We start from the raw sequence: 20,034 nt of genomic DNA, 5'->3' as shown, positions 1-20,034 counted from the left end.
GCTGTACAGGGCTGTAAGAGTGAAGGCCAGAGTTCCTTTGGAACCTGTAGGATAGACTGGCTTTTGCCAAGTCTTTCCAAAGAAGCTTTTTTGAGCCATAGGCCTCAGACAGGTCCTAACAAGAAAGTGGCATTAGATAGGTTTTTCTTTAGTTAGGATTGATTCAGCTACTCAAGCCTCAAGCGCACTCCTCCGGCCAGCAGCTACTCTGTAGATGCAACCCTGGGCCTATGGTAAGTATCTATCCCTGTACAGGGGTGTAATGGTAAAAACCTGGGTTCCCTTGGGATCTGCAGAATGGAGTAGCTTGCGCCAAGTCTGTCCGAGGAAGTCTGTTTGAGCCAACAGCCTTAAACAGATCCCAGTATTTAGGAAAAAAAAAAGCTTCAGTTAGAGTTGAATCAACCACTCTAGCCTCAAGCTCGCTCCTCCGGCCAGCAGCTACTCTGTAGATGCAACCCTGGGCCTATGGTAAGTATCTATCCATGTACAGGCGTGTAATGGTAAAGGCCAGGGTTCCCTTGGGATCTGCAGAATGGAGTAGCTTGCGCCAAGTCTGTCCGAGAAAGCCTTTTTGAGCTGATGGATTTAAACAAATTTCAACATTTAGGAAAAAAGCATTAATCTATTTCAGTTAGAGTTAATTCAATTACTCTAGCATAAAGATCCTAATTCACTTTGTCTAAAGGAAGTTAGTTGGCAAATTTTTATTGTGTGAGCAATGAGGTTATGGAACTCTCTACCACATGAACTTGAAATACTTAATTTTCTAAAAAAAATTCAAGGAGGGCATATGTGTGCCTTTCTTGAATAATATAAAATTGCAGGTTATCCGTACTAGATTTTGTTATGGGACGTTGATCCAGGGAACTAGTCTGATTGCCATATGTGGAGTCGGGAAGGAATTTTTCCTCTAATATGGGGCAATTAGCATCTGCCTCATGGGGTTTTTGCCTTCCTCTGGATCAACACATTAGCTTTTAGGTTGAACTTGATGGACTTGTGTCTTTCAACCTTAAAACTATGAAACTGTCCATGTATTGAGGTTCAAGGGTGAAGCCCAGGGTTCATTTGGAAACATCAGAAATGGTGTGTTTTGCGCCCAGTCTGTCCAAGGAAGCCTGTTTGAGCCAACGGCCTCAGAAATATCCTAACATTTAAGAAAGTAGCAATAGTTAGGGTTGGCTGAACCATTCTAGCCTTAAGTTTGCCCCTCCAGTCAGTACCTACTATGTAGATGCAATCAAGGCCCTGCAATAAGTCTTTATCGCTGTACAGAGCTGAAAGAGTGAAGGCCAGAGTTCCTTTGGAACCTGTAGGATAGACTGGCTTTTGCTAAGTCTTTCCAAAGAAGCTTTTTTGAGCCATAGGCCTCAGACAGGTCCTAACAGGAAAGTGGCATTAGATAGGTTTTTCTTTAGTTAGGATTGATTCAACTACTCAAGCCTCAAGCGCACTCCTCCGGCCAGCAGCTACTCTGTCGATGCAACCCTGGGCCTATGGTAAGTATCTATCCCTGTACAGGGGTGTAATGGTAAAAAACAGGGTTCCCTTGGGATCTGCAGAATGGAGTAGCTTGCGCCAAGTCTGTCCGAGGAAGTCTGTTTGAGCCAACAGCCTTAAACAGATCCCAGTATTTAGGAAAAAAAAGCTTTAGTTAGAGTTGAATCAACCACTATAGCCTCAAGCTCGCTCCTCCGGCCAGCAGCTACTCTGTAGATGCAGCCCTGGGCCTATGGTAAGTATCTATCCCTGTACAGGGGTGTAATGGTAAAGGCCAGGGTTCCCTTGGGATCTGCAGAATGGAGTAGCTTGCGCCAAGTCTGTCCGAGAAAGCCTTTTTGAGCTGATGGATTTAAACAAATTTCAACATTTAGGAAAAAAGCATTAATCTATTTCAGTTAGAGTTAATTCAATTACTCTAGCATAAAGATCCTAATTCACTTTGTCTAAAGGAAGTTAGTTGGCAAATTTTTATTGTGTGAGCAATGAGGTTATGAAACTCTCTACCACATGAAATTGAAATACTTAATTTTCTAAAAAAAATTCAAGGAGGGCATGTGTGTGCCTTTCTTAAATAATATAAAATTGCAGGTTATCCGTACTAGATTTTGTTATGGGACGTTGATCCAGGGAACTAGTCTGATTGCCATATGTGGAGTCGGGAAGGAATTTTTCCCCTAATATGGGGCAATTAGCATCTGCCTCATGGGGTTTTTGCCTTCCTCTGGATCAACACATTAGCTTTTAGGTTGAACTTGACAGACTTGTGTCTTTCAACCTTAAAACTATGAAACGGTCCCTGTATAGAGGTTCAAGGGTGAAGCCCAGGGTTCATTTGGAAACATCAGAAATGGTGTGTTTTGCGCCAAGTCTGTCCAAGGAAGCCTGTTTGAGCCAATGGCCTCAGAAATATCCTAACATTTAAGAAAGTAGCAATAGTTAGGGTTGGCTGAACCATTCTAACTTTAAGTTTGCCCCTCCAGTCAGCATCTACTATGTAGATGCAATCAAGGCCCTGTAATAAGTCTTTATCACTGTACAGGGCTGTAAGAGTGAAGGCCAGAGTTCCTTTGGAACCTGTAGGATAGACTGGCTTTTGCCAAGTCTTTCCAAAGAAGCTTTTTTGAGCCATAGGCCTCAGACAGGTCCTAACAAGAAAGTGTCATTAGATAGGTTTTTCTTTAGTTAGGATTGATTCAACTACTCAAGCCTCAAGCGCACTCCTCCGGGCAGCAGCTACTCTGTAGATGCAACCCTGGGCCTATGGTAAGTATCTATCCCTGTACAGGGGTGTAATGGTAAAGGCCAGGGTTCCCTTGGGATCTGCAGAATGGAGTAGATTGCGCCAAGTCTGTCCGAGAAAGCCTTTTTGAGCTGATGGATTTAAACAAATTTCAACATTTAGGAAAAAAGCATTAATCTATTTCAGTTAGAGTTAATTCAATTACTCTAGCATAAAGATCCTAATTCACTTTGTCTAAAGGAAGTTAGTTGGCAAATTTTTATTGTGTGAGCAATGAGGTTATGAAACTCTCTACCACATGAAATTGAAATACTTAATTTTCTAAAAAAAATTCAAGGAGGGCATGTGTGTGCCTTTCTTGAATAATATAAAATTGCAGGTTATCCGTACTAGATTTTGTTATGGGACGTTGATCCAGGGAACTAGTCTGATTGCCATATGTGGAGTCGGGAAGGAATTTTTCCCCTAATATGGGGCAATTAGCATCTGCCTCATGGGGTTTTTGCCTTCCTCTGGATCAACACATTAGCTTTTAGGTTGAACTTGATGGACTTGTGTCTTTCAACCTTAAAACTATGAAACGGTCCCTGTATAGAGGTTCAAGGGTGAAGCCCAGGGTTCATTTGGAAACATCAGAAATGGTGTGTTTTGCGCCAAGTCTGTCCAAGGAAGCCTGTTTGAGCCAATGGCCTCAGAAATATCCTAACATTTAAGAAAGTAGCAATAGTTAGGGTTGGCTGAACCATTCTAACTTTAAGTTTGCCCCTCCAGTCAGCATCTACTATGTAGATGCAATCAAGGCCCTGTAATAAGTCTTTATCACTGTACAGGGCTGTAAGAGTGAAGGCCAGAGTTCCTTTGGAACCTGTAGGATAGACTGGCTTTTGCCAAGTCTTTCCAAAGAAGCTTTTTTGAGCCATAGGCCTCAGACAGGTCCTAACAAGAAAGTGTCATTAGATAGGTTTTTCTTTAGTTAGGATTGATTCAACTACTCAAGCCTCAAGCGCACTCCTCCGGGCAGCAGCTACTCTGTAGATGCAACCCTGGGCCTATGGTAAGTATCTATCCCTGTACAGGGGTGTAATGGTAAAGGCCAGGGTTCCCTTGGGATCTGCAGAATGGAGTAGCTTGCGCCAAGTCTGTCCGAGAAAGCCTTTTTGAGCTGATGGATTTAAACAAATTTCAACATTTAGGAAAAAAGCATTAATCTATTTCAGTTAGAGTTAATTCAATTACTCTAGCATAAAGATCCTAATTCACTTTGTCTAAAGGAAGTTAGTTGGCAAATTTTTATTGTGTGAGCAATGAGGTTATGAAACTCTCTACCACATGAAATTGAAATACTTAATTTTCTAAAAAAAATTCAAGGAGGGCATGTGTGTGCCTTTCTTGAATAATATAAAATTGCAGGTTATCCGTACTAGATTTTGTTATGGGACGTTGATCCAGGGAACTAGTCTGATTGCCATATGTGGAGTCGGGAAGGAATTTTTCCCCTAATATGGGGCAATTAGCATCTGCCTCATGGGGTTTTTGCCTTCCTCTGGATCAACACATTAGCTTTTAGGTTGAACTTGATGGACTTGTGTCTTTCAACCTTAAAACTATGAAACGGTCCCTGTATAGAGGTTCAGGGGTGAAGCCCAGGGTTCATTTGGAAACATCAGAAATGGTGTGTTTTGCGCCAAGTCTGTCCAAGGAAGCCTGTTTGAGCCAACGGCCTCAGAAATATCCTAACATTTAAGAAAGTAGCAATAGTTAGGGTTGGCTGAACCATTCTAACCTTAAGTTTGCCCCTCCAGTCAGCATCTACTATGTAGATGCAATCAAGGCCCTGTAATAAGTCTTTATCACTGTACAGGGATGTAAGAGTGAAGGTCAGAGTTCCTTTGGAACCTGTAGGATAGACTGGCTTTTGCCAAGTTTTTCCAAAGAAGCTTTTTTGAGCCATAGGCCTCAGACAGGTCCTAACAAGAAAGTGTCATTAGATAGGTTTTTCTTTAGTTAGGATTGACTCAACTACTCAAGCCTCAAGCGCACTCCTCCGGCCAGCAGCTACTCTGTAGATGCAACCCTGGGCCTATGGTAAGTATCTATCCCTGTACAGGGGTGTAATGGTAAAAACCAGGGTTCCCTTGGGATCTGCAGAATGGAGTAGCTTGCGCCAAGTCTGTCCGAGGAAGTCTGTTTGAGCCAACAGCCTTAAACAGATCCCAGTATTTAGGAAAAAAAAGCTTTAGTTAGAGTTGAATCAACCACTATAGCCTCAAGCTCGCTCCTCCGGCCAGCAGCTACTCTGTAGATGCAACCCTGGGCCTATGGTAAGTATCTATCCCTGTACAGGGGTGTAATGGTAAAGGCCAGGGTTCCCTTGGGATCTGCAGAATGGAGTAGCTTGCGCCAAGTCTGTCCGAGAAAGCCTTTTTGAGCTGATGGATTTAAACAAATTTCAACATTTAGGAAAAAATCATTAATCTATTTCAGTTAGAGTTAATTCAATTACTCTAGCATAAAGATCCTAATTCACTTTGTCTAAAGGAAGTTAGTTGGCAAATTTTTATTGTGTGAGCAATGAGGTTATGAAACTCTCTACCACATGAAATTGAAATACCTAATTTTCTAAAAAAAATTCAAGGAGGGCATGTGTGTGCCTTTCTTAAATAATATAAAATTGCAGGTTATCCGTACTAGATTTTGTTATGGGACGTTGATCCAGGGAACTAGTCTGATTGCCATATGTGGAGTCGGGAAGGAATTTTTCCCCTAATATGGGGCAATTAGCATCTGCCTCATGGGGTTTTTGCCTTCCTCTGGATCAACACATTAGCTTTTAGGTTGAACTTGATGGACTTGTGTCTTTCAACCTTAAAACTATGAAACGGTCCCTGTATAGAGGTTCAAGGGTGAAGCCCAGGGTTCATTTGGAAACATCAGAAATGGTGTGTTTTTCTGCCCAGTCTGTCCAAGGAAGCCTGTTTGAGCCAACGGCCTCAGAAATATCCTAACATTTAAGAAAGTAGCAATAGTTAGGGTTGGCTGAACCATTCTAGCCTTAAGTTTGCCCCTCCAGTCAGCATCTACTATGTAGATGCAATCAAGGCCATGTAATAAGTCTTTATCGCTGTACAGGGCTGTAAGAGTGAAGGCCAGAGTTCCTTTGGAACCTGTAGGATAGACTGGCTTTTGCCAAGTCTTTCCAAAGAAGCTTTTTTGAGCCATAGGCCTCAGACAGGTCCTAACAAGAAAGTGGCAATAGATAGGTTTTTCTTTAGTTAGGATTGATTCAACTACTCAAGCCTCAAGCGCACTCCTCCGGCCAGCAGCTACTCTGTAGATGCAACCCTGGGCCTATGGTAAGTATCTATCCCTGTACAGGGGTGTAATGGTAAAAACCAGGGTTCCCTTGGGATCTGCAGAATGGAGTAGCTTGCGCCAAGTCTGTCCGAGGAAGTCTGTTTGAGCCAACAGCCTTAAACAGATCCCTGTATTTAGGAAAAAAAAGCTTTAGTTAGAGTTGAATCAACCACTATAGCCTCAAGCTCGCTCCTCCGGCCAGCAGCTACTCTGTAGATGCAGCCCTGGACCTATGGTAAGTATCTATCCCTGTACAGGGGTGTAATGGTAAAGGCCAGGGTTCCCTTGGGATCTGCAGAATGGAGTAGCTTGCGCCAAGTCTGTCCGAGAAAGCCTTTTTGAGCTGATGGATTTAAACAAATTTCAACATTTAGGAAAAAAGCATTAATCTATTTCAGTTAGAGTTAATTCAATTACTCTAGCATAAAGATCCTAATTCACTTTGTCTAAAGGAAGTTAGTTGGCAAATTTTTATTGTGTGAGCAATGAGGTTATGAAACTCTCTACCACATGAAATTGAAATACTTAATTTTCTAAAAAAAATTCAAGGAGGGCATGTGTGTGCCTTTCTTAAATAATATAAAATTGCAGGTTATCCGTACTAGATTTTGTTATGGGACGTTGATCCAGGGAACTAGTCTGATTGCCATATGTGGAGTCGGGAAGGAATTTTTCCCCTAATATGGGGCAATTAGCATCTGCCTCATGGGGTTTTTGCCTTCCTCTGGATCAACACATTAGCTTTTAGGTTGAACTTGACAGACTTGTGTCTTTCAACCTTAAAACTATGAAACGGTCCCTGTATAGAGGTTCAAGGGTGAAGCCCAGGGTTCATTTGGAAACATCAGAAATGGTGTGTTTTGCGCCAAGTCTGTCCAAGGAAGCCTGTTTGAGCCAATGGCCTCAGAAATATCCTAACATTTAAGAAAGTAGCAATAGTTAGGGTTGGCTGAACCATTCTAACTTTAAGTTTGCCCCTCCAGTCAGCATCTACTATGTAGATGCAATCAAGGCCCTGTAATAAGTCTTTATCACTGTACAGGGCTGTAAGAGTGAAGGCCAGAGTTCCTTTGGAACCTGTAGGATAGACTGGCTTTTGCCAAGTCTTTCCAAAGAAGCTTTTTTGAGCCATAGGCCTCAGACAGGTCCTAACAAGAAAGTGGCATTAGATAGGTTTTTCTTTAGTTAGGATTGATTCAACTACTCAAGCCTCAAGCGCACTCCTCCGGCCAGCAGCTACTCTGTAGATGCAACCCTGGGCCTATGGTAAGTATCTATCCCTGTACAGGTGTGTAATGGTAAAAACCAGGGTTCCCTTGGGATCTGCAGAATGGAGTAGCTTGCGCCAAGTCTGTCCGAGGAAGTCTGTTTGAGCCAACAGCCTTAAACAGATCCCAGTATTTAGGAAAAAAAAGCTTTAGTTAGAGTTGAATCAACCACTATAGCCTCAAGCTCGCTCCTCCGGCCAGCAGCTACTCTGTAGATGCAGCCCTGGGCCTATGGTAAGTATCTATCCCTGTACAGGGGTGTAATGGTAAAGGCCAGGGTTCCCTTGGGATCTGCAGAATGGAGTAGCTTGCGCCAAGTCTGTCCGAGAAAGCCTTTTTGAGCTGATGGATTTAAACAAATTTCAACATTTAGGAAAAAAGCATTAATCTATTTCAGTTAGAGTTAATTCAATTACTCTAGCATAAAGATCCTAATTCACTTTGTCTAAAGGAAGTTAGTTGGCAAATTTTTATTGTGTGAGCAATGAGGTTATGAAACTCTCTACCACATGAAATTGAAATACTTAATTTTCTAAAAAAAATTCAAGGAGGGCATGTGTGTGCCTTTCTTGAATAATATAAAATTGCAGGTGATCCGTACTAGATTTTGTTATGGGACGTTGATCCAGGGAACTAGTCTGATTGCCATATGTGGAGTCGGGAAGGAATTTTTCCCCTAATATGGGGCAATTAGCATCTGCCTCATAGGGTTTTTGCCTTCCTCTGGATCAACACATTAGCTTTTAGGTTGAACTTGATGGACTTGTGTCTTTCAACCTTAAAACTATGAAACGGTCCCTGTATAGAGGTTCAAGGGTGAAGCCCAGGGTTCATTTGGAAACATCAGAAATGGTGTGTTTTGCGCCAAGTCTGTCCAAGGAAGCCTGTTTGAGCCAACGGCCTCAGAAATATCCTAACATTTAAGAAAGTAGCAATAGTTAGGGTTGGCTGAACCATTCTAACCTTAAGTTTGCCCCTCCAGTCAGCATCTACTATGTAGATGCAATCAAGGCCCTGTAATAAGTCTTTATCACTGTACAGGGCTGTAAGAGTGAAGGTCAGAGTTCCTTTGGAACCTGTAGGATAGACTGGCTTTTGCCAAGTTTTTCCAAAGTTGCTTTTTTGAGCCATAGGCCTCAGACAGGTCCTAACAAGAAAGTGTCATTAGATAGGTTTTTCTTTAGTTAGGATTAACTCAACTACTCAAGCCTCAAGCGCACTCCTCCGGCCAGCAGCTACTCTGTAGATGCAACCCTGGGCCTATGGTAAGTATCTATCCCTGTACAGGGGTGTAATGGTAAAAACCAGGGTTCCCTTGGGATCTGCAGAATGGAGTAGCTTGCGCCAAGTCTGTCCGAGGAAGTCTGTTTGAGCCAACAGCCTTAAACAGATCCCAGTATTTAGGAAAAAAAGCTTTAGTTAGAGTTGAATCAACCACTATAGCCTCAAGCTCGCTCCTCCGGCCAGCAGCTACTCTGTAGATGCAACCCTGGGCCTATGGTAAGTATCTATCCCTGTACAGGGGTGTAATGGTAAAGGCCAGGGTTCCCTTGGGATCTGCAGAATGGAGTAGCTTGCGCCAAGTCTGTCCGAGAAAGCCTTTTTGAGCTGATGGATTTAAACAAATTTCAACATTTAGGAAAAAAGCATTAATCTATTTCAGTTAGAGTTAATTCAATTACTCTAGCATAAAGATCCTAATTCACTTTGTCTAAAGGAAGTTAGTTGGCAAATTTTTATTGTGTGAGCAATGAGGTTATGAAACTCTCTACCACATGAAATTGAAATACTTAATTTTCTAAAAAAAATTCAAGGAGGGCATGTGTGTGCCTTTCTTGAATAATATAAAATTGCAGGTTATCCGTACTAGATTTTGTTATGGGACGTTGATCCAGGGAACTAGTCTGATTGCCATATGTGGAGTCGGGAAGGAATTTTTCCCCTAATATGGGGCAATTAGCATCTGCCTCATGGGGTTTTTGCCTTCCTCTGGATCAACACATTAGCTTTTAGGTTGAACTTGATGGACTTGTGTCTTTCAACCTTAAAACTATGAAACGGTCCCTGTATAGAGGTTCAAGGGTGAAGCCCAGGGTTCATTTGGAAACATCAGAAATGGTGTGTTTTGCGCCCAGTCTGTCCAAGGAAGCCTGTTTGAGCCAACGGCCTCAGAAATATCCTAACATTTAAGAAAGTAGCAATAGTTAGGGTTGGCTGAACCATTCTAGCCTTAAGTTTGCCCCTCCAGTCAGCATCTACTATGTAGATGCAATCAAGGCCCTGTAATAAGTCTTTATCGCTGTACAGGGCTGTAAGAGTGAAGGCCAGAGTTCCTTTGGAACCTGTAGGATAGACTGGCTTTTGCCAAGTCTTTCCAAAGAAGCTTTTTTGAGCCATAGGCCTCAGACAGGTCCTAACAAGAAAGTGGCAATAGATAGGTTTTTCTTTAGTTAGGATTGATTCAACTACTCAAGCCTCAAGCGCACTCCTCCGGCCAGCAGCTACTCTGTAGATGCAACCCTGGGCCTATGGTAAGTATCTATCCCTGTACAGGGGTGTAATGGTAAAAACCAGGGTTCCCTTGGGATCTGCAGAATGGAGTAGCTTGCGCCAAGTCTGTCCGAGGAAGTCTGTTTGAGCCAACAGCCTTAAACAGATCCCAGTATTTAGGAAAAAAAAGCTTTAGTTAGAGTTGAATCAACCACTATAGCCTCAAGCTCGCTCCTCCGGCCAGCAGCTACTCTGTAGATGCAGCCCTGGACCTATGGTAAGTATCTATCCCTGTACAGGGGTGTAATGGTAAAGGCCAGGGTTCCCTTGGGATCTGCAGAATGGAGTAGCTTGCGCCAAGTCTGTCCGAGAAAGCCTTTTTGAGCTGATGGATTTAAACAAATTTCAACATTTAGGAAAAAAGCATTAATCTATTTCAGTTAGAGTTAATTCAATTACTCTAGCATAAAGATCCTAATTCACTTTGTCTAAAGGAAGTTAGTTGGCAAATTTTTATTGTGTGAGCAATGAGGTTATGAAACTCTCTACCACATGAAATTGAAATACTTAATTTTCTAAAAAAAATTCAAGGAGGGCATGTGTGTGCCTTTCTTAAATAATATAAAATTGCAGGTTATCCGTACTAGATTTTGTTATGGGACGTTGATCCAGGGAACTAGTCTGATTGCCATATGTGGAGTCGGGAAGGAATTTTTCCCCTAATATGGGGCAATTAGCATCTGCCTCATGGGGTTTTTGCCTTCCTCTGGATCAACACATTAGCTTTTAGGTTGAACTTGACAGACTTGTGTCTTTCAACCTTAAAACTATGAAACGGTCCCTGTATAGAGGTTCAAGGGTGAAGCCCAGGGTTCATTTGGAAACATCAGAAATGGTGTGTTTTGCGCCAAGTCTGTCCAAGGAAGCCTGTTTGAGCCAATGGCCTCAGAAATATCCTAACATTTAAGAAAGTAGCAATAGTTAGGGTTGGCTGAACCATTCTAACTTTAAGTTTGCCCCTCCAGTCAGCATCTACTATGTAGATGCAATCAAGGCCCTGTAATAAGTCTTTATCACTGTACAGGGCTGTAAGAGTGAAGGCCAGAGTTCCTTTGGAACCTGTAGGATAGACTGGCTTTTGCCAAGTCTTTCCAAAGAAGCTTTTTTGAGCCATAGGCCTCAGACAGGTCCTAACAAGAAAGTGGCATTAGATAGGTTTTTCTTTAGTTAGGATTGATTCAACTACTCAAGCCTCAAGCGCACTCCTCCGGCCAGCAGCTACTCTGTAGATGCAACCCTGGGCCTATGGTAAGTATCTATCCCTGTACAGGTGTGTAATGGTAAAAACCAGGGTTCCCTTGGGATCTGCAGAATGGAGTAGCTTGCGCCAAGTCTGTCCGAGGAAGTCTGTTTGAGCCAACAGCCTTAAACAGATCCCAGTATTTAGGAAAAAAAAGCTTTAGTTAGAGTTGAATCAACCACTATAGCCTCAAGCTCGCTCCTCCGGCCAGCAGCTACTCTGTAGATGCAGCCCTGGGCCTATGGTAAGTATCTATCCCTGTACAGGGGTGTAATGGTAAAGGCCAGGGTTCCCTTGGGATCTGCAGAATGGAGTAGCTTGCGCCAAGTCTGTCCGAGAAAGCCTTTTTGAGCTGATGGATTTAAACAAATTTCAACATTTAGGAAAAAAGCATTAATCTATTTCAGTTAGAGTTAATTCAATTACTCTAGCATAAAGATCCTAATTCACTTTGTCTAAAGGAAGTTAGTTGGCAAATTTTTATTGTGTGAGCAATGAGGTTATGAAACTCTCTACCACATGAAATTGAAATACTTAATTTTCTAAAAAAAATTCAAGGAGGGCATGTGTGTGCCTTTCTTGAATAATATAAAATTGCAGGTGATCCGTACTAGATTTTGTTATGGGACGTTGATCCAGGGAACTAGTCTGATTGCCATATGTGGAGTCGGGAAGGAATTTTTGCCCTAATATGGGGCAATTAGCATCTGCCTCATAGGGTTTTTGCCTTCCTCTGGATCAACACATTAGCTTTTAGGTTGAACTTGATGGACTTGTGTCTTTCAACCTTAAAACTATGAAACGGTCCCTGTATAGAGGTTCAAGGGTGAAGCCCAGGGTTCATTTGGAAACATCAGAAATGGTGTGTTTTGCGCCAAGTCTGTCCAAGGAAGCCTGTTTGAGCCAACGGCCTCAGAAATATCCTAACATTTAAGAAAGTAGCAATAGTTAGGGTTGGCTGAACCATTCTAACCTTAAGTTTGCCCCTCCAGTCAGCATCTACTATGTAGATGCAATCAAGGCCCTGTAATAAGTCTTTATCACTGTACAGGGCTGTAAGAGTGAAGGTCAGAGTTCCTTTGGAACCTGTAGGATAGACTGGCTTTTGCCAAGTTTTTCCAAAGTTGCTTTTTTGAGCCATAGGCCTCAGACAGGTCCTAACAAGAAAGTGTCATTAGATAGGTTTTTCTTTAGTTAGGATTGACTCAACTACTCAAGCCTCAAGCGCACTCCTCCGGCCAGCAGCTACTCTGTAGATGCAACCCTGGGCCTATGGTAAGTATCTATCCCTGTACAGGTGTGTAATGGTAAAAACCAGGGTTCCCTTGGGATCTGCAGAATGGAGTAGCTTGCGCCAAGTCTGTCCGAGGAAGTCTGTTTGAGCCAACAGCCTTAAACAGATCCCAGTATTTAGGAAAAAAAAGCTTTAGTTAGAGTTGAATCAACCACTATAGCCTCAAGCTCGCTCCTCCGGCCAGCAGCTACTCTGTAGATGCAGCCCTGGGCCTATGGTAAGTATCTATCCCTGTACAGGGGTGTAATGGTAAAGGCCAGGGTTCCCTTGGGATCTGCAGAATGGAGTAGCTTGCGCCAAGTCTGTCCGAGAAAGCCTTTTTGAGCTGATGGATTTAAACAAATTTCAACATTTAGGAAAAAAGCATTAATCTATTTCAGTTAGAGTTAATTCAATTACTCTAGCATAAAGATCCTAATTCACTTTGTCTAAAGGAAGTTAGTTGGCAAATTTTTATTGTGTGAGCAATGAGGTTATGAAACTCTCTACCACATGAAATTGAAATACTTAATTTTCTAAAAAAAATTCAAGGAGGGCATGTGTGTGCCTTTCTTGAATAATATAAAATTGCAGGTTATCCGTACTAGATTTTGTTATGGGACGTTGATCCAGGGAACTAGTCTGATTGCCATATGTGGAGTCGGGAAGGAATTTTTCCCCTTATATGGGGCAATTAGCATCTGCCTCATGGGGTTTTTGCCTTCCTCTGGATCAACACATTAGCTTTTAGGTTGAACTTGATGGACTTGTGTCTTTCAACCTTAAAACTATGAAACGGTCAATGTATAGAGGTTCAAGGGTGAAGCCCAGGGTTCATTTGGAAACATCAGAAATGGTGTGTTTTGCGCCAAGTCTGTCCAAGGAAGCCTGTTTGAGCCAACGGCCTCAGAAATATCCTAACATTTAAGAAAGTAGCAATAGTTAGGGTTGGCTGAACCATTCTAACCTTAAGTTTGCCCCTCCAGTCAGCATCTACTATGTAGATGCAATCAAGGCCCTGTAATAAGTCTTTATCACTGTACAGGGATGTAAGAGTGAAGGTCAGAGTTCCTTTGGAACCTGTAGGATAGACTGGCTTTTGCCAAGTTTTTCCAAAGAAGCTTTTTTGAGCCATAGGCCTCAGACAGGTCCTAACAAGAAAGTGTCATTAGATAGGTTTTTCTTTAGTTAGGATTGACTCAACTACTCAAGCCTCAAGCGCACTCCTCCGACCAGCAGCTACTCTGTGGATGCAACCCTGGGCCTATGGTAAGTATCTATCCCTGTACAGGGGTGTAATGGTAAAAACCAGGGTTCCCTTGGGATCTGCAGAATGGAGTAGCTTGCGCCAAGTCTGTCCGAGGAAGTCTGTTTGAGCCAACAGCCTTAAACAGATCCCAGTATTTAGGAAAAAAAAGCTTTAGTTAGAGTTGAATCAACCACTATAGCCTCAAGCTCGCTCCTCCGGCCAGCAGCTACTCTGTAGATGCAACCCTGGGCCTATGGTAAGTATCTATCCCTGTACAGGGGTGTAATGGTAAAGGCCAGGGTTCCCTTGGGATCTGCAGAATGGAGTAGCTTGCGCCAAGTCTGTCCGAGAAAGCCTTTTTGAGCTGATGGATTTAAACAAATTTCAACATTTAGGAAAAAAGCATTAATCTATTTCAGTTAGAGTTAATTCAATTACCCTAGCATAAAGATCCTAATTCACTTTGTCTAAAGGAAGTTAGTTGGCAAATTTTTATTGTGTGAGCAATGAGGTTATGAAACTCTCTACCACATGAAATTGAAATACTTAATTTTCTAAAAAAAATTCAAGGAGGGCATGTGTGTGCCTTTCTTGAATAATATAAAATTGCAGGTTATCCGTACTAGATTTTGTTATGGGACGTTGATCCAGGGAACTAGTCTGATTGCCATTTGTGGAGTCGGGAAGGAATTTTTCCCCTAATATGGGGCAATTAGCATCTGCCTCATGGGGTTTTTGCCTTCCTCTGGATCAACACATTAGCTTTTAGGTTGAACTTGATGGACTTGTGTCTTTCAACCTTAAAACTATGAAACGGTCCCTGTATAGAGGTTCAAGGGTGAAGCCCAGGGTTCATTTGGAAACATCAGAAATGGTGTGTTTTGCGCCCAGTCTGTCCAAGGAAGCCTGTTTGAGCCAACGGCCTCAGAAATATCTTAACATTTAAGAAAGTAGCAATAGTTAGGGTTGGCTGAACCATTCTAGCCTTAAGTTTGCCCCTCCAGTCAGCATCTACTATGTAGATGCAATCAAGGCCCTGTAATAAGTCTTTATCGCTGTACAGGGCTGTAAGAGTGAAGGCCAGAGTTCCTTTGGAACCTGTAGGATAGACTGGCTTTTGCCAAGTCTTTCCAAAGAAGCTTTTTTGAGCCATAGGCCTCAGACAGGTCCTAACAAGAAAGTGTCATTAGATAGGTTTTTCTTTAGTTAGGATTGATTCAACTACTCAAGCCTCAAGCGCACTCCTCCGGCCAGCAGCTACTCTGTAGATGCAACCCTGGGCCTATGGTAAGTATCTATCCCTGTACAGGGGTGTAATGGTAAAAACCAGGGTTCCCTTGGGATCTGCAGAATGGAGTAGCTTGCGCCAAGTCTGTCCGAGGAAGTCTGTTTGAGCCAACAGCCTTAAACAGATCCCAGTATTTAGGAAAAAAAAGCTTTAGTTAGAGTTGAATCAACCACTATAGCCTCAAGCTCGCTCCTCCGGCCAGCAGCTACTCTGTAGATGCAGCCCTGGACCTATGGTAAGTATCTATCCCTGTACAGGGGTGTAATGGTAAAGGCCAGGGTTCCCTTGGGATCTGCAGAATGGAGTAGCTTGCGCCAAGTCTGTCCGAGGAAGTCTTTTTGAGCCAATGGCCTTAGACAGAACCCATCATTTAGTAATAAAAAAGCTTTAGTTAGAGTTATAGCCTCAAACTCGCTCCTCTGGCCAGCAGCTACTCTGTAGATGCAACCCTGAGCATGTGGTAAGTCTCCATTCCTGTAAAGGGGTGTAATGGTAAAGATCAGGGTTCCTTTTGACCTGCTTATGCCAAGTCTGTCAAAGGAAGCCTTTTTGAGCTGATGGCTCTAAACAGATCCTAATGTTTAGGAAAAAAGCTTATGTGTATTTCAGTTAGATTAAAAGTAAAGCCAACAAAAGAGAATTTAACTTTCCCCAAAAAATCAATTATTAATATAGCATTTACCTGCCCAGATCTCAGAACTAATGCACTATTAGGATGTAGCAATCCCATATAATTTTGTGTGCAGTTTTAATACTATGTAATCACCCCCCTCCATTAATTGGTAATATGTGAGTGGTTGTCGCATCAGTATTTTGCACCTGTATTGCTGTCATCGTTATTACATGGTATGATTAGTACTGAGACCTAGGCAGGTAAACACTGTTGCCCTTTTTTCCTGTGTTAATTCTTGAATTTTGGTGGGAATTTAAATTTGTCTTTGCTTTTAATGTTAGTGTAGGGACTCGCAAGTATGAGGACCCTTGACGCGGGTTGCGAGCTTGTGTATTTTGGCCAAAATATTTACTAATACCTCATATATATCATATATATTTTTTGCACGTTATTTTTATTCAGGGTGCAGCCAGACCCATCAATGTTGGCCTTGTAAACTAGGGTGTCTGTCTTCATGGGGTGCACTTAAAAAGTGCTGGGCAGCCCGCCTAATCTAATAGTTTGGGCTTCACTAATAGGCTGTAAGCCAGACATTGTGCACTACCTATGTGTGACCAGTGCCCTATACAAGGCTTATTTGTGTGCAGTTTTAATACTAAGCTATCACCCCCTCCATGAATTGGTAGGTTGTGAGTGGTTGTCTCATCAATATTTTGCACCTGTGTTGCTGACTTCTTCATTATATGGGTTTGCTGCATCCTTGTAATTATTGTTGCTGTATTTGCTGTGTTAATTCTTGAATTTTGGTGGGAACTTTAATTCCTTGTTTTTGTGACTTTGCTTTAATTGTTAGTGTGGGGACTCGCAAGTATGTGGACCCTTGAGCAGGTTGCGAGCTTGTATATTTTGGCCAAAATATCGACCAATACCTCATATATATCATATATATTTTTTACATGCTATTTTTATTCAGGGTGCAGCCAAGCCCATCTACAGGTGCATCTCACAAAATTAGAATATCACCATAAAAGTTAATTTATTTCAGTTCTTCAATACAAAACGTGAAACTCATATATTATATAGAGCCATTACACACAGAGTGATCTATTTCACGTGTTTATTTCTGTTAATGTTGATGATTATGGCTTACAGCCAACGAAAACTCAAAAGTCATTATTTCAATTAATTAGAATACCTTATAACAACAGCTTGAAAAATGTTTTCAAAATCCAAAATGTTATCCTACTGAAATGTATGTTCAATAAATGCCCTCAATACTTGGTCGGGGATCCTTTTACATCAATTACTGCATCAATGCGGCAGTATGGCATGGAGGGATCAGCCTGTGGCACTGCTGAGGGGTTATGGAAGCCCAGGTGGCTTTGATAGAAGCCTTCAGGTCGTCTGCATTGTTGGGTCTGGTGTCTCTCATTTTCCTCTTGACAATACCCCATAGATTCTTTATGGGGTTAAGGTCAGGTGAGTTTGCTGCCAATCAAGCACAGTGATACTGTTGTTTTTAAACCAGGTATTAGTACTTTTGTCAGTGTGGACAGGGGCCAAGTCCTGCTGGAGAATGAAATTTCCATCTCCAAAAAGCTTGGCGTAGCTAAGGTTTTGGTTCAGGGGGCCGAAACTTCTGAGTGGGCCTCTAACCAGGTAACCCTGATTCCAACTATAGCGGCGCACCCAGATAGTTGATGTAGGAAAACCTCAGCAGATGACCGCGCTGTTACTAAAAATAATCTCTATACAAAGACCAGCACTGATATTACCGCCATATGGTGACATATATTGATAGATGCCAGTCCTGCAGAACATATAAGAGATCACAGCTCAGTTATATATAGTACCTTACAGCTGACGTTCTTTCTGATTAAATTGTTCACTTTTCCCGTCTTTTCCATCTGGCCCAGACCGACATGACAACTTCTCCAGCCAGGGCTCAGAGTCTCAGGTATGCAGAGATCACAACAAAGACACATTTGACTCCTTACATTTCAGGCACTGACCACATCTATCCCCAACCTGCACAAACTTCTCATCCTGCTGATACCCCAATACTGAGCCTCTGCTGCAAAATGTGTCCCTATTACTGCACCTACTGTGTGCCCTCTAGATGGTAAAACAAACCTCTAAAATAAAGTAATGCCGTGTGCAAGTGTCCTAGAAAACAGTGCCCACATTGTGCCCCCTAGAAAGTAATAGTGCCCCTTCGACAGTCACGATAACCTGAGTTCCCCTATAACAATAAGTGCCCACCTAAGATTTAATAATGTCCTGAGTCTCCCCCCATGTAGAGCTCCGCTCTAACCAGTATGATGTTCTCCTATTCACGATATAATTCCCCCTCACTGTATAGTACCCCCACAAAGTATACTGACCCCTTAGTAGCCCCCAAGCTGATGGCTCCAACACTGTATGATGGCCTCCACACTATACAAAGACCCCACATTATCTCCCACACTGTATGATGGCCCCCACGCTGTTCAAAGAACCCACATTATCTCCCACACTGTATAAATAGCCTACATATAGTATAATGCACCAGATAGTCCTCAATATAGTATAATGCACTCCCCATAGTCCTTCGTATAGTATAATGCGCCCCTATAGGCAGAGTCTGTAGTAAAATGCTCCCCCCATTGACAGAGTCTGTAGTATAAAGCTCCCCCCCATAGGCAGAGTCTGTAGTATAATGCTCCCCCCCTCCTCATAGGCAGAGTCTGTGGTATAATGCCCCCCCATAGGCAGAGTCTGCAGTATAATGCCCCCCCCATAGGCAGAGTCTGTAGTATAATGCTCCCCCCTCCTCATAGGCAGAGTCTGTAGTATAATGCCCCCCCCTCCTCATAGGCAGAATCTGTAGTATAATGCCCCCCCCATCTCATAGGCAGAGTCTGTAGTGTAATGTGCCCCCCCTCCTCATAGGCAGAGTCTGTGGTATAATGCCCCCCCCATCTCATAGGCAGCGTCTGTAGTATAATGCCCCACTTATAGGCAGAGTCTGTAGTAAAATGCACCCCCCATAGGCAGTCTGTAGTATAATGCTCCCCCTCTTATAGGCAGAGTCTGTAGTACAATGTCCCCCCCATAGGCAGAGTCTGTAGTATAATGCTCCCCCCCTCCTCATAGGCAGAGTCTGTAGTATAATGCCCCCCCATAGGCAGAGTCTGCAGTATAATGCTCCCCCATAGGCAGAGTCTGTAGTATAATGCTCCCCCCTCCTCATAGTCAGAGTCTGTAGTATAATCCCCCCCCCCTCCTCATAGGCAGAATCTGTAGTATAATGCCCCCCCATCTCATAGGCAGAGTCTGTAGTATAATGTCCCCCCCCTCCTCATAGGCAGAGTCTGTGATATAATGCCCCCCCCATCTCATAGGCAGCGTCTGTAGTATAATGCCCCACCTATAGGCAGAGTCTGTAGTAAAATGCACCCCCCATAGGCAGAGTCTGTAGTATAATGCTCCCCCTCTTATAGGCAGAGTCTGTAGTACAATGTCCCCCCATAGGCAGAGTCTGCAGTCTACTGCTCTCCCCTGCTCATAAACAGAGTCTGTAGTATAATGCCCCCCATAGGCAGAGTCTGTAGTAGAATGCCCCCCCATAGACAGAGGCTTTAGTATAATGCTCCCCCCCTCCCCATAGACAGTCTGTAGTATAATGCCCCCCCTCCCCATAGGCAGAGTCTTTAGTATAATGCCCCCCCTCTCTGTGGGCAGAGTCTTTAGGATAATGCTCCCCCATAGGCAGAGTCTGTAGTATAATGCACCTCCCCCTTCCCATAGGCAGAGTCTGTAATATAATGCCGCCCCCCACCCGGCAAAAAATAAATAAACAGTACTCATCTCTCCTCCTGGTTCCCTCGCTGCTCAGAGCACCCAGCACGCACACATCTTCAGCACAGCGGGCTGGGCGCCAAGTGATGATGTCAGAGACGTCAGTCACAGAAGGGACTAATGGGAGAGAGATCCGCGCTCCCTCTCTCATCAGTAAACTTGCGGCGGTGGCGGGCAGTGGGGCCCGATGCTGGCACCAGGGGCATGCTAGATACAGTTACACTGGCGTAGCCCTGGATGGGCCCCCTAAGAGCGAGGGGCCCGGGGCCACCGCCCCCTTTGCCCCCCTGGTAGTTTGATACTGTGGCAGAGGGAAGCATGAAGTGCTCTAAAATTTCCTGGTAGACGGCTGCGCTGACTTTTGTGTTGAAAAAACACAGTGGACCTACACCAGCAGATGACACGGCTCCCCAAACCATCACTGATTGTGGAAACTTCACACTAGACCTCAAGCAGCTTGGATTGTGGCCTCTCCACTCTTCTTCCAGACTCTGGGACCTTGATTTCAAATGAAAATTGGAACTCTGGACATCTGTCAAGCCAGCAGTCTTCATCATGATTGTCATGATTGTGGAGCCTACTAAAACAGACTAAGGGACCTTTTTAAATGCTT

This window comes from Phyllobates terribilis, unplaced genomic scaffold, assembly GCF_046119375.1.
Source record: "Phyllobates terribilis strain yellow unplaced genomic scaffold, ASM4611937v1 Scaffold_267__1_contigs__length_2608826, whole genome shotgun sequence".
In the NCBI taxonomy this organism is placed as follows: domain Eukaryota; kingdom Metazoa; phylum Chordata; class Amphibia; order Anura; family Dendrobatidae; genus Phyllobates; species Phyllobates terribilis.
Note: the sequence above shows the minus strand (reverse complement) of the source record.